Genomic DNA, 18,528 nt, shown 5'->3' on the forward strand with positions numbered 1-18,528 from the left:
GGAAGTAGAACCATCATTGATGCCAACGGTGATGAGAAAGCATTTCCTTGCCACCACGCGTGTTACGTGGAGTAATCAAGACGCAATACCCAAGCCCGACGTAGAAACAATTTGTCGAGGAATTGTACAGCTGATGGCGAACGAGCAAGACGAAAGCAACATTGACCGGGGAAACAATGAATGTGCTGTAGCAGATGACGAACGTCAGAATGTATATACTATTGATAATGAAGAGACTAATTTGTAAATAGTATTGATATGCATTTTGTTACCAACTATTGTTGTTACCAGTGTTACGAATCCGTAGTACCTAGATACTGCTATCTGTTAATTTTCTGATTTGATCTTTAAAAACAAATGCACTATTTAAAAGAAATTAACATAAGCTTATACATTGTTGCAGTTTAATATTGTTGACGTCATAAACGTAATGTATGTCTCAACCGTGGTGCTTGATATTTTGACGTAAAGACGCAGAGCTATGAATCTTTGATTAGTTATATAATTACTATAGAAACACTTGTAAATGCATTCATGATAAAAAGAACTCGTTTTCAGATTGTCTAAATTGTGGCATCAATTCTAGTCTGTTCGGTTTTGTTTGCTGTGGTGAGAAGGTTGGTTATTGTTACGACAATGCAACCGAAATATATATATATATATATATATATATATATATATATATATATATATATATATATATATATATATATATATATAGGTACTGAAATCATCATTTATTATGTGTTCAAGCTTTAGGCGTCTAAATTTAATAAAATAAAAATAAACGTAATTTGTGGTCACCTTAGTAATTTGTAAGTATGTTGCAGGTATTAAGGGGACAGGTATATATGTCAAAGGGTTTATGGAGACCAGTGTATATACATCATATTTTTTTGGGTGCATTAAAGATACCATCCATATTCTTGTAGCATTAGGGGGACAAAATGTATATTTCTTCCTTTTGACACTGAAAGTTACCATAACCTTCAGAGGCAGCTTTATAATGGTAAAAAGTTTAAATAATTGTTTGTAATAAATTCCTAAACAATGACCAGGAGGAATCAGAGGGCTACAAATTTCAGCTTCAGTAACTTGGTTCGTGTATATACTGTGACGAAGATCCCGGTATAAATATAATTCGGTGTAATAAACTGTTATTCCGGCGTTTCCATTTGTCTAATTAATTTAAGAACATGAATGGTTTACAATTAAGTAGAGCAACATCCGTTTATGTCGACAAGACAAGTTTCCAGCAAAATGGGAAAAGGCAATTGTCAGCCACCTTTTGAAAAAGTATTGAGCATAAATTTTCCAATTATCGCCCTGTTAACAATTTGTCATTTGTGTCCAAATTAATTGAAAAAGCGGTATTTTATAGACTAAATCAGCATATGGATGAGCATAACCCCCTTCTAATGAACCAATCTGCTTATAGACAGTTTCACTCGTGCGAGTCCGCTTTACTCCGGCTTGTGAATGATGTGCTTGATAGGATGAGACATCAGGAGGTTACGGCCCTAATAGCTTTAGACCTTAGTGGGCTTTCGACACGGTCGACCACGACATCCTCGTCGACGTATTGACCAATCAGTATGGTATTTGTGGGTCAGCTCTGGAATGGGTGGATTCGTACTTGCGGCCACGTGGTTGTCGCGTGAAGATGAATCAAATATCTTCATCGCATCGCCATCTTACATGTAGTGTCCCACAAGGAAGTTGTATGGCTTGGCTATATTTGACCTATGCTGGGACTATATTTGACATTGTGCCCCCGTCCATTTCCTTGTTTGGGTTTGCAGACTACCATACAGCGAACGTACGTTTCCAACCAACAACAATGGCAGAAGACACTCCAATTCAAGAACTGCAAGTTTGTGCTTTTAAATGTCATAAACGACTGGATGAACACTAACAAACTAGAAATGAATGCATCCAAAACAGAATTTATCATGTTTGGAAGTGGCCCGCAGTTGAAAAAGTGTAACACCAAAGAAATTGAAATATGCGGTGATAACATCGAACTGCAGAATTATATCAGATATTTTGGCGCTTTTCTAGATGCCACACTAAATTTCAATGAACATATTAAAAGAAAAAACAAAACTGCCATGTTGAACTATTTTGTATAAACGAATACCTATTTTCCAATATATTGATGTGCTGTTGTCTGTTTATACGTTGGTGAACACCCACTATGTATATAAATGTTGTACAAAAATAACATCATTTATATACTATGCATTTAACTATGTATGTAATGAACTGTGTGCAAATATTCATGATTTGTTCATTGATTACTGGTAATTTAATGCTTGTGTCTGTATTGCTTTTATTATCTTCTAATTCATTTTTGTACAACGCCATTGAATATGTATTTATGTGTAGAAATAGGCGTTTAAGCAAATAAACAAGTTTCGAGTTTCAAGAATTTGGAATTAAGACAAAAATATGGACTATGTGCCATCTCTTTGAGGTTTAAGTACAAATTTCATTTTGATGGATATTGCTGTTGAATTACAAGCTTTCAACATGATTGACAATGATATCGTATATTTAGTAGACAGTTTGGGATCAGTGTTTGCCATAAATGTGAATAATTTAAAAACATGAATATTTTGTAAAAAGCCATTCGAAGGTTGACGTAAATCAGCTGTTTGAATTACTTTGCACTTCGCAATAAAAGTTATAACTTTATCACTAGAATACGTAAACAAAACAGTTACAAAATGGGACCAATAGCAAATCCTACTCCGAGGTACAATATTTGCCAAAAGTAAAACAAATAAGCCTACAAAACCAGCGAACGTCATCCGATAACCATACTTTCAATAGGCAATAATCACCGGGCCATGTGATTTATGATCTGATTATATCCCGATATCACCTAGCCCGGTACCAACATAATCTGGCATCGAAAAGTGATACCGCCGGGTACCGGGCAATACCGGATACCGTGTTTTAGCACCACCTAAGGAGAGATGTTATCGTTCTTTCGTAGATAAATCGTAAATAATCGTCATGCCTTTAATTGTATGGCGAATACATTACGAATTACGAGGATTCTTAAATACATACATCGTGTGATGAAATAGCCAAAATATTTTGTCGAAATCTGACATAAACTTTGTATCGATGTGTACAATGCATTGAAACTAACTAGTACAACATAGTTTACATTTAATTTATTTTTCGCAGTTTTTTTCGTATTTTTCCATTAAAAACGATTACTAGGCATGTATACTTAGTAGAATTCGATTTTCATTTACATTTTGGTATTATTTTTTTATTAAATATAAATTGTCCTGAGATTCGTTACAGAAAAAAAACTTTTTTGGTGCCAATCTAGTTTATAGTCCCTTTAAATCGTCGTACATATATTGGTGTTATTCGTATATTATTCGGGGAATAATAGCTAGTTTTCGTAGTTCAATCGTCAGCATTCTCAAAAATGTTCTCCCGACTTATATTTTACAATAAGTCGGCAGAAATCATTACATAGTGAGGCGGGCTTGAAAACGGTCCAGACAGAAGTGGTCATAATTTTCCACGTCAATTATATTAAGTAATTACCATTAAGATGGTTATAAATATTTCTAAACATAATTCTTTCCATGACTTTACCAACACAGCTTATTAAAGAGATCGGTCTATAGTTAGAAGGTTCGTCCGGTGCACCCTTTTTAAAAAAGAGGCATTCCATTAGCAGTTTTCCAATACTCGGGATATTTTCTTTCTATCAAAGACTTGTTAATTAATAAACACAGGGGAAGGCATAGCGTTTTTGATGTAGCTTTCATCATTTTGGGACTAATTCCGTCTGGGCCTATAGCTTTGTTAACATTAAGGTATTCTAAAACATCAGTTACATCCCGTTCTGTAATTACGTAGTTAGATAATCGTGAGTGTGATTTATAAGTAAACAAGGGGAGAGTAACATTTGAATCGTCAACGTTAGATATTGACACGAAGAAATCATTAAGCGAATTTGCCTTTTCTTCGTTAGTAGTAGCAAAATAAACATTCGCTGTTTTGTTGCGAGTTATTTTTAACTAAAAGTTTTACAGTTTTCCAGTACTTCTTAGGATATGTTGTGCTTAAGTCAGAGAAAAAGATTCAATACAGAGCTTTAAAAATTGTTTTAATGATTACACCTCAACTTACGAAAATCTTCTTCATAGAGTTCAATTGCCAACATAACATTTGAGTAGGGTAAGATACATTGCTATTGAAACTTACAAATGTCTGTATGGTAACTCACCAGAATATGTTCAAAACTTTGTAACTTTTAAGACATGTAATTTTAATCTGAGATACGAAAACTGTGTAGAAATTCCATCAGTAAGAACTAATAAATATGGAAAAAACCTCCACAAGGAAATAAGGGTCTCCCAAAACTACCTGGAATTTAGAAGGCTGGTCCGCACCTGGACAGGTCCCTCTTGTAAATAATACCTTTTTGCTTTGAAAATAGAAGAAATTGAGAACTATTAGATGTTGCACTGAATATCTTTTATCCTTTGTCTTAACGGAAAAGGAGATTTGTTTTCAGTGGGATGGCTTACACCCACTGGACAAGATATGGGATTCAAATACCAGAAAATATTTCAGGGAACTTATTTGACTAGAAAAGCATCTTATTAAATTAAATTACATGGGCTAATATCTAATTATGGTTGTTCAAATTTATATAACATCTGTCAAACACATACAACTACTTGTGTTTTTCTTCGGCAAGTTTTTTGTTGAGGTGTTACGACTTTACTTTTTCATTTTTTTCAATTAACATTCTTTACATTGATAGGTATAATATCAAAGTTTATTGTCCAAAAGGCCTCCGGCCCATACACAAACACAATAGCATACATATATCAAACACTCATGATATATAGTGATAATGACATATTATGATATCAAACTCAAATGTCCATAAAATATTTTCTTTCTTCAAATGCATAATAAATAAACATTGCTAAATTACGTATATTCATTCATTGCAAAAATCCTGTAAAATATTTAACTGCCTTTGTAGGCCTACAACGGTGTCAGATACACATGCAATATCATCTGCAAACATAATTAGAAATAGTTCAGTTATATCAGGAAAATGTTGTAAACCTCTTACATTGTTGTTTAAAAACAAGCTATGCAGTTCATTTATAAACAAGGCAAACAATGTTGGACTTAAACTACAACCTTGACGTAATCCTATTGGACAGTCAAAAACATTGGAGAGTCCTGTTTTGGTCTTAACAACACCTTTAACAGAGGCACATATTGACTTAATAGTTCTATACAAACACCCTGAGATATTGTTTTTACGTAAAACATCATACAATAATGAACGGTTAACAGAGTCAAATGCCATGGTGTTTTGATCACTGCAGTCAGTCAATCAGTACAAACTAACTCCAATACAATACCCATTACACACTATATCCTTTGTTAAACGTTGATAGCAAACAGGTAAATCTCAGGCTACACTAATATGTTACACTTCAATAAATCCTTTGTTGAACCTTTATATTTTGGAAAAAAAAAACAATTATCATTTCCTCAATAATTGCAATGAACTAAAACAATAGTTAGTATTAACACTGTATCCAATGTAAAGCTCTTGTAATTATCTATTTGCAGATATAATTATTATCTCTCAAAAGTCAGTATTTACTTCTAAAAACACTGTTTTAATAAGAGCCATAAAATCACGTCTTGTCACTATCACTATCCATATGTCTTTACCTCAAAATAACATGATACATATCCTACCTCCTCTAAGCAATACTTGCAAAGTATTTTTCCTATCATGCTTGATTTACTATAAGTTTTTGTTTTTGTTTTTTACAAACTACACGTCGATGTACATAGCTGCTATTCCCTTGTATATTTTGCTACTTACAATTTTGCTTCTTCAATGTATATGATTACCCTTAGCTATACTGTTGAAACAACTAACCATTTTACATTGGTATATCAAGTGGAACCGTGCGCGTGTGGACTGGCCGTACAGCCGGGAAAACTTGTTGGTGTTATCACTGTTCACAATGCTCTAATCCTTTTTTCCCATTTGTATTTGTATGCATGCTCCAATATGTGATCATTTTAACATATGTACTTTTATTTCTAGGTCACAAGCTCATTGTTACTGTTATTTGATGTGTTATGTATGTTTGTTATTCATGTCGGAAAATAGCTCATTGAGCTAATGTTTCTTGTTTACACATACCCGACTTTAAATAAAGATTCTTGTACTTTGTATCTCTTGTCATTTAAAGATGTTTCAAGGCTACAGTAAAACGTTTGTTTAGCATATTTTTTCATATTATTAACTTTGTTCCTTAAGTGCTTTTACGTTAGCCAATTAGTTTTTTTTCTTAATTTGAACATCATGAACATTTAAGGAAATGGACTTAAGTAAAGAAATAACTTAAGATGTTTTATGAATACCAGCTCATTTTTTATGATCTTACTCCTTATGGAAGAATATAGAATTTCCCTTATTTCATAAAAATCTGTTGGCGTCTCACTTAACTCATAACTAAAAACGTTTAACCTTATGTTTATAACTAGTATTGCAGCACCTAGGATGTTTATGCCCCGCAGGATGGCTATATAGTTATGGCTATAACTTCCCATTGCCAAAAATCAAAAACATGACTTATTTAATCAGAATATGATGACAATGGTTTTACACATGATCAAGCTTTTTAAAACATATCCCGAACAATTCTAAGTAATTTCCGTGTATTCCACATTTATACATTTTAGCCATAATGCATTTCTATAAATAATATCTAAACATTTCATCACATCGACAAAAATAATATACATAGAAATTCATTTTCAAACAAATCATTCTATATCGGAGCTAACGGTTTATATATGGCATGTGTAGAACACCCCTTTCGAAATCCGAATTGGTCAGCCGAAATAATATCATGTTCTTTATATAACTTTTCAACACGCTTATGTTATGTTCCGGGAATCATTAAGGCCGGAGCCCGGACAAAAACATTTCTGGATAGTACAGCTGGGCGTAGGTTTTTATGTTTTACGTACAAAATACGAAATATTGTCGTTTGAAAAGCTAGTTGCGTTTTTATATTTCTTTTGAGGTTTAAATCATGGGATAATTCATTAAACGTCTCTTTTACATAGTTATAAAATGAAACAAATCAACTTCTTTTGTCTTAGTGATAGTTATAAAGTATTGGATTATTTACGGCTTTTACCTGCTGGTAAATCATAAATTTATGCGAAAAATAAATATTCTTATGGTTTTCTACTTTTCTACGATTAATGAACCTGACACCCATACTCTTTAAATGTCATTTATATATAATAGGTTCATCCAAGAGCATTGTTAAAATGGAACATTCCGTTTTGGTCGCGTGATTTTAGTTAATATAAAAGCAGCGAAAGGCATAGGAATAGTTAGTTCCTGCCTCGACGTCAATGAAAGAAAATCACGTCAATATATATGGACCCTTTGAAGTACCTTTTTCTTTTGTTTATAGCGGATTCTGAACTATTAGAGACTAGGAGAATTTAAGAGAAGCATTTCGCTTCTGCTTGTAGTCTTCAGGTTCAAACACCCGTGGGGTTTCTTTTTGGCCTCTTAGTAAGCCTGGGTCATTGCGATACAGACGAAACAGGGTCAATGGTTTGATATCCAGTATGCAAGCATGCAAAAGGGCCTGTGGGTTTCACTCATGTATTGTACAATAGGTTTATGAATATCTGTATATTGGTCCTGTTTGGAGATGCGCATAGGTGTTGTAGTTTTCTCGTTTTGGATAATTAAATATTGATTCTTAAACCATAATAATTATTTCTTATGATTTGGTTTTGCCAGAATTATTGTTAATCGCGTGTATTTTTTACTCATTTCATACTTAATGTCTGGGACAAGGCAGATCGAGATTAGGTTTACAACTTGATTTAAGGTAGCGTGGCCGAGGTATCTAGAAAAGAATCGTTACACTTATTTATAACAATAGTAAATAATTAGATAACAATAACTTAAGTAATTCCTCTGTCATTTTTAACATCAGATGCTGATAGAAAACTATTGGTCAGCTACACTACGTGTTATGTTTGTAAACATAAATAACATAATATTAACGTAATCTTTGCTCGAACAATCTGCACTGTTGACAATGGTGATAAAAGCTGTTAATAAGAAATAATTCCGGAGCGAAACTGCTCCCAAAGAGACATTTCATTTCGTTTATTTTCTGAGTAGTTTGAAGTATCAGGTACAATACAATTACAAAGTTATGAAAAATGTAAAGGAGCATTTTCTCTTCATTCTTTGAATGAGTCTATAGTAACACCTTTAATCTGTGAAAATTACGCTCCCTCGACAACAAATAGTCAATCACAGAACAGCAATTATGCTACAAAAATGTACGTTGATAAGTAGTTATAACAATACAGCCGTTAAAAATAAGAAAACTTGACCCTTACTTATATCTAAGTATTGTATCCTGTAGTTATGTGAGCTGTCCATTAAGGCCCTGTTAGGGGTTCACACAAATTCGTACTCATGACTATCAGTGTAACAATTATCTTTATCTCGAATAACATAGTTTTTTTTATGTTCAACACTAATATTAAAATCATAACACACAAAAACAGATCGTTTTTTAAAATGTTATATATATCCAATGATCATATTTGTTGCTCAGCTCACAGTCCAGACATAACGGACCAGATTTGGGGACATAACGGACCATATTAAGGGACATTACGAACAATCTTGAGAAACTGACGGACCATGATTTATAATGTTATTAACATTATTATTATTATTTTTATTTATTCACTCCATCGTCTTTAATTCGTTAATAAATACTTAAAATGGCAGTTTAATCAGTTAAAAGAAACAAAAGAAATAATTTCCAAAACAGTTAATAACCCAAAATCAATCGAGCACATATAAGAACATATAAATATACACATGATTCACGATTGTAATACAACGAAAATAACGAATAGCACATACAGGAATGTCACCAATGGCACCATTTGTATTTATACTATCCCATAAAGTCTCGCACATGCTTTCAGAAGACTGCTAGTGGACAGTTATTTTGTAGAATACTCTGCCCAAAGCTTCATGAGCCGGCCTTGTGTCAAGGTCGAAGCCTTGCGCTGGTAGAGGCACAGCTTCCGTTCCTTTACTAGCTTGCACAGAATGGGAATTTCCTGTGCCTCTCTGTAAAGGAGTAACAGTGATCTGCGGTGATAAATATAACGTTATTTATTTCACATGTTCATCGGTGATACTGGCGGCTGCTGACATCTGGGTACTCTCTGGGTATTTACTTTAATGATTCTAGTTTATAGTGCAGGTGTAAAATAGAAAAAGAAATTACTAAATTTAAAAAAAAACTCCTATCCATGGCACACAAATAACACAAAGTTCTCGCTCATACATTTAAATATAAACTCGAACTTTCTGGCCCCAATATCACGAAAATACTCAAGTGAAATCTCAATCTCACTCTCAAATCTTGTGTCATGCTACATTACACTTACAAAAGTATGCTTTATCAGACCTGTTATTGAGATTTCATTGACTAGACTACCACGAGTGTGTTCGTAAGCACAATTAAATGTGACACATACATAATAAAATGATCTTAACAATATCGTTGGTAGGCTGTTTGATAACAATTGTAGGTGCTGAAGAGTGTTTGAGAAAAAAATGTTATGTGCTGCGAGGACAGCATGCCAAATCAGGCTGGAGTTACTACTGTTAAGATCTTCAACGTGGACTTGGACGTTTACCTTCAGACAGATATATTTCAACATAGGTCATGGAGAAATGTAGAACACCTCCTACTTCAACCTGATGTTGACAGCAGTGGCGGTAACTCTTTGAATATTGAAACTCGACCATCGTTTGTACTGCCTTCAACATTGTCCGCCCATTTATACAACTTAGTGGAGCTATCGCTGACGAGTGAAAAGCTTATTGGACTTCATAAAGGGGCTTTGCATAATCTGACGAAACTTGACGTTCTTGGCTTCGCTGGGAACGTTAATTTAACGTTGACTAATTTTACAGCAGCATTGCTATGAAACAACATGAACAATATGAAGAGACTTAACATATCACAGATGGCTGAAAGGTCAACAGAACATAGAACGTTTGAACGCGAGTTTTTCGACTGCTTCCGCAACAGCAAACTAGAGGAGCTTGACCTGAGCAAAGTTAGAAGTGCAATAAGGAGTCCGGAATTGTTCTTCGACGTGTTTCCGTTTCTGCAAAGTCTAAATCTTGAAGACAGTGACAGTCTTTTTTCCAGTGTGTTGGTAGCTTTGTATTTAAAACCTTATGGAAGTTCGTTCAAATTTCTTAAAAAAACTTAATTTTAACAACGCATTCATCCCTGACTCATTGAAGGACGGCTATTATCGAATTCCTGGAGAAACTGTTGAAATGCAGAGGCCTCAACTAAGACGGAAGGATGAGTATTATCGAATTCCTGGAGAAACTGTTGAAACGCAGACGCCTCAACTAAATCTCACACATTTGTGGGCCAAGAACGTGATTGACGTACTTGAATCTGTTCCATATCTCGCTAATTTGGGAAATAGAGTAGTGATTGGTTTGAGTTATCCAAAGCTAAACATCACACGGTCAATAATTGCCTTGCCAGTAACAAGATGGGTGCTATGCCTCTGCAGGTTCTGGATATTTCACAAAGTAAAATTAAATATATACACATGCCATTAACTGCTGCGTTAATGTTACAACACTTGGAATATGTTGATCTTTCAAACAACAGACTATATCTGATGGAATGTAATAAATTCAACTATCTGTTTAAAGGCGCGTCAAATCTGTACATAATTAATCTCTCAAATAATATTTTATTGAAACTACCTGTAGACATATTTAGTACAAATACGAATTTGAAATATATAGATATATCACACAATAAACTTTTACCTTAAGTTTTGAATTTTCTCATCTTTTAAAATTGAAAGTATTGGACATCAGTTTTAATGAAATTCATTACATCGAAGACAGTGTGATATCCAAGATATACAATTTACGAGAGTCAGTTTTAACGTTTCGTGAAGAATTTACAATAAAGTTGGATGGAAATCCTTTCGTGTGTTCTTGTGAATCTAAAGAATTCATGAAATGGATACTTGATCCAGGATTTTCAATATTCATAAAACGTCAAACTGTATATTGTGTTAAAAGCGAATTTCAGACTTCTATTATGATTGACACGAATGCTTTGGCAGATGCGGAGTTTAAATGTAAATTCACAATGATCATTAGTGTAAGTTTTGCATTGTCAGCAGCACTTGTCATTATCTTAGGCATTGCAACATTACTGATGTGTAGACGGTACCGTTCAAAACGAAAAGAAAGAAAGCTCGCTCTCTTTATTGCTAAACGAAATGATAGAATAGCTGATGAACAAACTCCGATATTTTTATCATATTGCAGTGAAAATGAGGATTTTGTTTCAAATGTGATATATCCGTCCTTGAACACTTCTCTACAGAAGATTCTTCAAACTAATATAAGGTGTATTGCTACTGGAGACCTCGACTTTCAGCCTGGCATCCATATGATTGAGGGATTTGTCACGTGTATTGAAACTTGCTCCGTCTTTGTGGCCTGTATTTCCAAATCTTTCTGTAAAAAAGCCTGGTGTAAAACTGAAGTGCTTACCGCTATCCACGAACATAGACCTGTGATACTCATTTTCCTAGAGGAGGTAGAACCATCATTGATGCCAAAGGTAATGCGAAAGCATCTCCTTGCCACCACGCGTGTTACGTGGAGTAAGAAAGACGCAATACCCAGGCCCGACGTAGAAACAATCTGTCGAGGAATGGTACAGCTAATGCCGAACGAGCAAGACGAAAGCAACATTGACCGGGGAAACAATGAATGTGCTGTACCAGAAGACGAAAGTCAGAATGGATATACTTTTGATAATGAAGAGACAATTTTGTAAATTGTATTGTATGCATTTTGTTACCAACTATTGTTGTTACCAGTGTTACGAATCCGTAGTACCTAGATACTGCTATCTTTTTAATTTTCTTTCTGATCGTTAAAACAAATGTTTAAAAGAAATTTGCATAAGCTTATACATTATAGCAGCACCTCTTTGTTAACATTCTGTCGTTGCATTATTGATTTATGAGCGTTTCGTTTGGACCTTGTTCAATAGGTCATTGATTACATTTATTTGCAAATATCAATGCAATTACAAATTGTTACCTCGTTATATCCAAACACAATTCTAACATTTCATTCAAACCTCAAAACAAAGACGTTCATATAATTTTATCAAAATATATAAACTTAGATAGTCGAGGAAAAAGACTGCAACCGACCCCCATCATATCTTATATATCAATGATTTCCATATTTCGATTCACTATATTTAGTACTGCACCCAATCAGTACTTTTTCCGTTGGCGTCATAAACGTAATGTATGTGTTAATCGTGTGCTTGACATTTTGACGTAACGAGAGTGCTCTGAATATTTGATTATTAAATAACATGAAAACAATTAAAACACTGGTAAATGCATTCATGGATAAAAAGAAGAACTGAAATGCAACCGATATATGTTTATATATGGCCAGAATATATTGATTATACCGCCGGTTGTGAAAATAAACGGTGTAAAAACTATTTCTTTATTAGTGTGTCGGAATAAAATCCTGGAAAAAGGGATGGAAGTGGCAATGTACTGTTACCTGCAAATACACAAACAGTTAAAGTGAAAGCTAGTTGTTTTCACACATGCGTTGAAGAATCTACCCATACATAAATCACTTATTTAGTAATGACTTGTTGGAAAATTTGTCCTGTATTAAACTTTTTACAACTTCAATTACAAATATACGTTCAGTTATGCTTTTTGTCAACAAAAACATGTTTTATAATGATAAGTTCATGGTATTATTCTCATTATATAAGTTTGTGAACTTAAACATCATGTATGTTAAAATTATAACATTGCTTAAAAATGTCTTTTGTATTGCTTCATAATTACACACAATTATAATATAATTCATTGTTTTTTTTGTCACTTGCATATCGTGTAATTTCAAAAATAATTATGATATAATATGGTAAACAACTAGGTACCGATACAAAATGTTTGTCTTTATCTATATGAACACGGACCTAAAATTCGAAAAACGAAAAAAAAAATAAAATAAAAACAAACTTTTTTTGCGCCCGCACTTACTATTTGGCCGCGCATATTATTTTTTTTGTTTACTTCTGAATTTCCTCTATTTTCTGAAGTTTTTTTACTAAGAATTTATTCCTTCAACGTCGACTTCGCCTTTTTGAAGGTATTTCAATGCTTTACATTCTTCGCGAGCAAAATTTCCTCGTGTCAGAACAAAATCAGGTCCGGGTAACCGCAAAACAGCCGATATTTGTTGACAGTCTTTTTTATCGGGAATATTTTGCAGGACGCACCGTTGTTATTTATTTCCGGTATTAATTTTCGGGTTACTTTCAGTTTTCGTAATGTAAAATACACGTTTTAAATGAAAATCAGTGTCAAAGTCAATGGATTACAGTCTTCAGTAAACAACAACAGTTTCACAGAGTCGAAGGCAATAATAATTTTATGTGTGTTTTAAGTAATTCATTGTTTTGTACTCAAAAGTTTGTGTTAAATAATAACTAAATCGGATTTTGAGTGCAAAACTTATATCAAAATACACGGACACACGACTTACAACAATTGAACATGTTTTCGTGAGTTATTTTTTAAATTTTCTAAAATGCATTTCTCAGTTTTCATATAATCATAATCGTTATAAACAGAAAATAGTAGGATTTGTAAATGTTTTAGAAACAGCCTGTACATTGTATTTATGAACCAGTCAATCCACGGTAACCACGCCCCCTCCCCCAGGTCCTGGGGTATACCAGGGATAGTCGGGGAAATGGGCCAAGTTTTTACCTTCCAGGTGGCCCCACAGTGCCGGGTGAATGCAGTGGATTTACCCGGGGTTGGCTGGACCGAAAGTCAAAGTCCCCGCTATTCCCCGGACCTTGGGGCGTGGTTACAATTGACAAGTGCATTACATACACATGGACAGTATAAAAAAACATCAGTAAAATCAGAAAATAAAACCTTTTATAAGTAAAATGACTGTTTTAATTTTCTCAATTCTTCGTTTTTATCCACTTGTTTTCTTTGATCGATTTTTATAAAATGGCCTGTATTTAAAGTGGCCTGTTTCTTATGGGCATTGAAGCTATGGAGGCCGACATGATATTCTTTTTCAAGGCACGGACCTATAAACCATAGGTTTGGGGTATAGGTGGGTTCTTTAAAGGGAAATATCTTTATTCCACCACCTGCTCTAATATAATGACTGGTGCCACATTTGCAGATTTGTTTGATACTGCTTCATTTATGTTGTCCCGCAATTTAATCCACAGTGTCTTTTTTAGATATGTTCTCTGTGTTATTTACATTTTCGATCTTCTGCAATGTCAAAGTCACTACAATTTAATCATGTGCTTCAAGAGGTTCAAATTTAGACCTAACCCAATATTTAGAAATGCTCAAATCATGAATTACTCTTACAAGTCTAAAATGTGTTTTTTGTAATAGTAAGTTACGGAATGAATACAATAGTTTTCTTTTTGGTCTTCGAATAATTGTATGTTACTATGAGGAATGTTGTCTTTACAATAAATCCACGTTTAAATTGAAGTTAATAGTAAAGCACTGGACCTTATTGCCATTTGTTAAATATTGAGACAGATATGCATGTCACTGTGATACAATCAAAACCTTTTCATTAATAACTGAACATATGTTTGCAATTAAAAAGCATTTCTTGACATAATTGTATGATAAATTTGGTAACAAATATACTTTTTTTTTAATTTTTCTCCTTGCGCTCGCCTCTGATTTGCCTTAAATTTAAAAAGAAGTATTTTTATATATTTTTTTTTCGCTCGCTCGCTCTTACTTTTTTTGGCAAAATCCATAGAACAAATGATCAATTTGTTGTGGCCTTATCCAAAACCAGAGACCGTACCAACAGGAAAACTACAACACCTACATACAAAACGCTTATAAACCAATCTCACAATATATCAGTAAAACCTGCAGTCCTAATTGTGTAGCTTGTACGGGGAATCAAACCATTGACCCTGATCCGTCTGTATCGCAATGATCCAGGCTTACTCAGAGGCCAAAAAAACAACAACAAAGCTTCCCTATATATAAATGTGGTGTCTTTCATCGGGGTCAAGACACGAACAAACCATTTCTATGCTTTTCGCTGATTTTATAGCCTAACATCACGTGACCAAAACAGAATGATCCATTTCATCAAACCCTATGGGTTAAAACAAGTTCATTAATCTTTAGAAAAAAGTAGAAAACCATTAAGAAAATAACTTATTGCGTATCAATTTATGATTTACTAGCTAAGTTTAGACATTTTATACTAAAACCATAACATTAATAATAAATATACGAACTCATCCTAAAGAAGTAATAGCGATAACGGCGAGACTCGTAAATAGTCAAATACTTTACAACTTTTAATGAGACATAAGAAATGTATTTGTTTCATTCTTAAAATATGTAAAATAGACGTTTAATTGATTATACTATTATTTAAATCTCAATCAAAGTATAAAAAGCGCAACTTACTTTTCAGAGGACACTACTACGTACTTTCTACGTATGATAAAAACCCACACCCAACTGTACTACTATCTAGAAATGTTTACTTTCCGGGCTCCGGCCGCAATTATTCCAGGAACATCACACATGTAGCTAAAATCCAGCTTGTTCGTGGTGGCGGCAGTGATCTGCTCTGATCGTTAAGGTAGATCATTACGTGACAATGTGCTACGTAAAAATAGTAAGATAAATAAGCTTTATTTTTTAAATATAGTATAACATACTATTGGCGTTGAATCAATTAATTCCGTGCCTCGGGCGTGGAATGGGAAATATTTGAGGTGCCGATATGGAAATGCATATTTCAATATGACTTCAGTATACAAACAACTTAACGTTCTATGTAAGTAAATACTTTTTTTACGATATGGACAGCACGTCTGGTGGATTATAAATAAAAAAAATACATAAAAGCATTCATGAAGCTTGCTAGAAAAGTTCATTCATCGCTTTGGTGATGTAAACTGTTTCGTTATTACGATACACATATAAATTATTTGTTTCGCGGTCTGACTGAAAATTTTATTGCGCGTAGTTCACGAACCAAACAAATTGTATGGTTGACATCACATGCTTCTCACAAACCAACAAATTCGCAATCGCCATTATGCCTTTCATCAGTGGCGGATCCGTGGTCTAGTGGTAACACACTGGACTATCAATCCAAGGGTCGCAGGTTCCATTCCCCGTCGCATTACTAAAAAATATTAAACGTCTTCCGTGAGGGACGTTAAATGGAGGTCCCGTGTGACAGTGCTATACACTGGTGCACGTTAAAGAACCAGGGTAGCTCTAACCAGGGTTACATTCTGTCTGTGAACTATGCTCCAAAAACCTAAAATGACTAACATTCTTAACGGAGCACTCGCTGAATGGGCAAGGCCCTAGTGCGAGTATAAATAAGCTTACACACACACTGCCTTTCATCAACAAATAAGCATTGCGTCAAGCGCTAAAAATTATTATCGCCTCCACCTCATCCTATTCCAATACTTTAAATAAGTTACAAAAGTACTTACTGTTCGAGCTTGTGTCAAATAGCAATTATATGTTTGATCAATTTTGTTTTTCTCTCATTATGTATTTATGTTTAAAATTGTCATCCATACCGTTCCCATACTGCGCATTTCTACATACAGTTGTATTTTATTTGCCCGGCGGTTTTGGCCGCCAGATATGCCATCAACCTATACCATGTTTATACAAGTGAAGTATGAAGATGTTCCGGAATTAAATTAATTCCCATTTACAAACATATTCTTGTCGTTTGTTGATACTTAGTAGCTAGGCATATGAGAGTCATAACAGAGCCAGGCATGATACATACAATAGTGTTAGTGGAGTGATCAATTATTTGAGTTAGACTGTGAATACGGATATAAGCCGATATGAATCACCTTTGAGTCCTTTTGCTGGATTGAAATCAGTACTGGTGTTGGTTCAATATGGTATCCATTGCATAAAAAGTCACGCAATGTGCACATTTCGATGTGACGGTGTACACGTAATTGCTATTAATGCATTATTTGGATCTTTTGGGTATTCAAACATTTCGAGCAGTTAACATAACAAAACACTACTGGGCCTTTGACTTTAAACATATAAAACGTTTTGGTAAAATTCAAATAAAAAATGAATATTACTATTATTTGTATGCTAAAGCAGTTTAAAACAAATTGAAGTTCTAATATCATTTTGGAAATATATCTTCATTTTTTATTTTTAATTAAAAATAATTAATATTTACTAAAGATGCCTTTTCCTCTCAATCCACTACAGGTTTATTCAGAACCACTGTATTCTTGCAAATTGTTGAGTATACAATCGTGTAAATTTAATCTTAAATGTCATAAATGCTAATTTTTGATAAAGGTTACCAATGAACTTACTATACTTACCTTGAATTCCATTTTTCGTATCTCCTGAGCTGTTATTCATCTTAAATCATTTCTTAACTGAAGTCATTTTCTTAGGTTTAGTATCATATGACATAATATCTTAAATTATCTCAAATACTTATTTTTTATTGATTTTATGTAGAACACATAATTTTATGTTAAAAAACTGATTTATTTTTCTTAATTTGACCGTCATGAACATTTAAGGAAATGGACTGACGTCAAATTTGTCAATCACAGAACAGCCGTTATGTGTCAAAAATGTGTGTTGATTAGTTATAACAAACGAAAACTTGACCCTTACTAATACCTAATTGTTTTCTCCTGTAGTTATTATGTGAACTGTCCATTAAGGCCCTGTTAGGGGTGCACTCAAATTCGTACTCATGACTATCAGTGTAACAATTATCTTTATTCTGAATAACATAGTATTTTTTATGTTCAACCCTAATGTTCAAATCATTACATACAAAAACCTAACAAAGACTATAGTAACAGATCGTTTTTTAAAATGTTATATATATATTCAATGATCATATTTGTTGCTCAGCTCACAGTCTTAACAATTGCATATACATGTCATCTATGTTAGAAATATGTAGGATAAAATTTTCTTTCATTGTCACATCAACATTTTTTTATAAACTAACATTTATACAAAGGTAATATCAAATAAGTACTTTCCTAATTTAAAAACCTGGAAAGAGAACAACGTCAAAAGTTCACAAAATATCTTCACTGATCCTATAAGTTTTGAATGTCCACATGAAATATTGAACACACTATGTGATCACTAACATAATCCAATACCATTCTAAGAATTGTTCCCACAAAAGGTTGAAATGTCATCATGACATAATTATTTAAATCAAATTTTCCCTTATAACCAAAATGAAAATGTTAC

This window comes from Mya arenaria, chromosome 5, assembly GCF_026914265.1.
Source record: "Mya arenaria isolate MELC-2E11 chromosome 5, ASM2691426v1".
Classification (NCBI taxonomy): Eukaryota; Metazoa; Mollusca; class Bivalvia; order Myida; family Myidae; genus Mya; species Mya arenaria.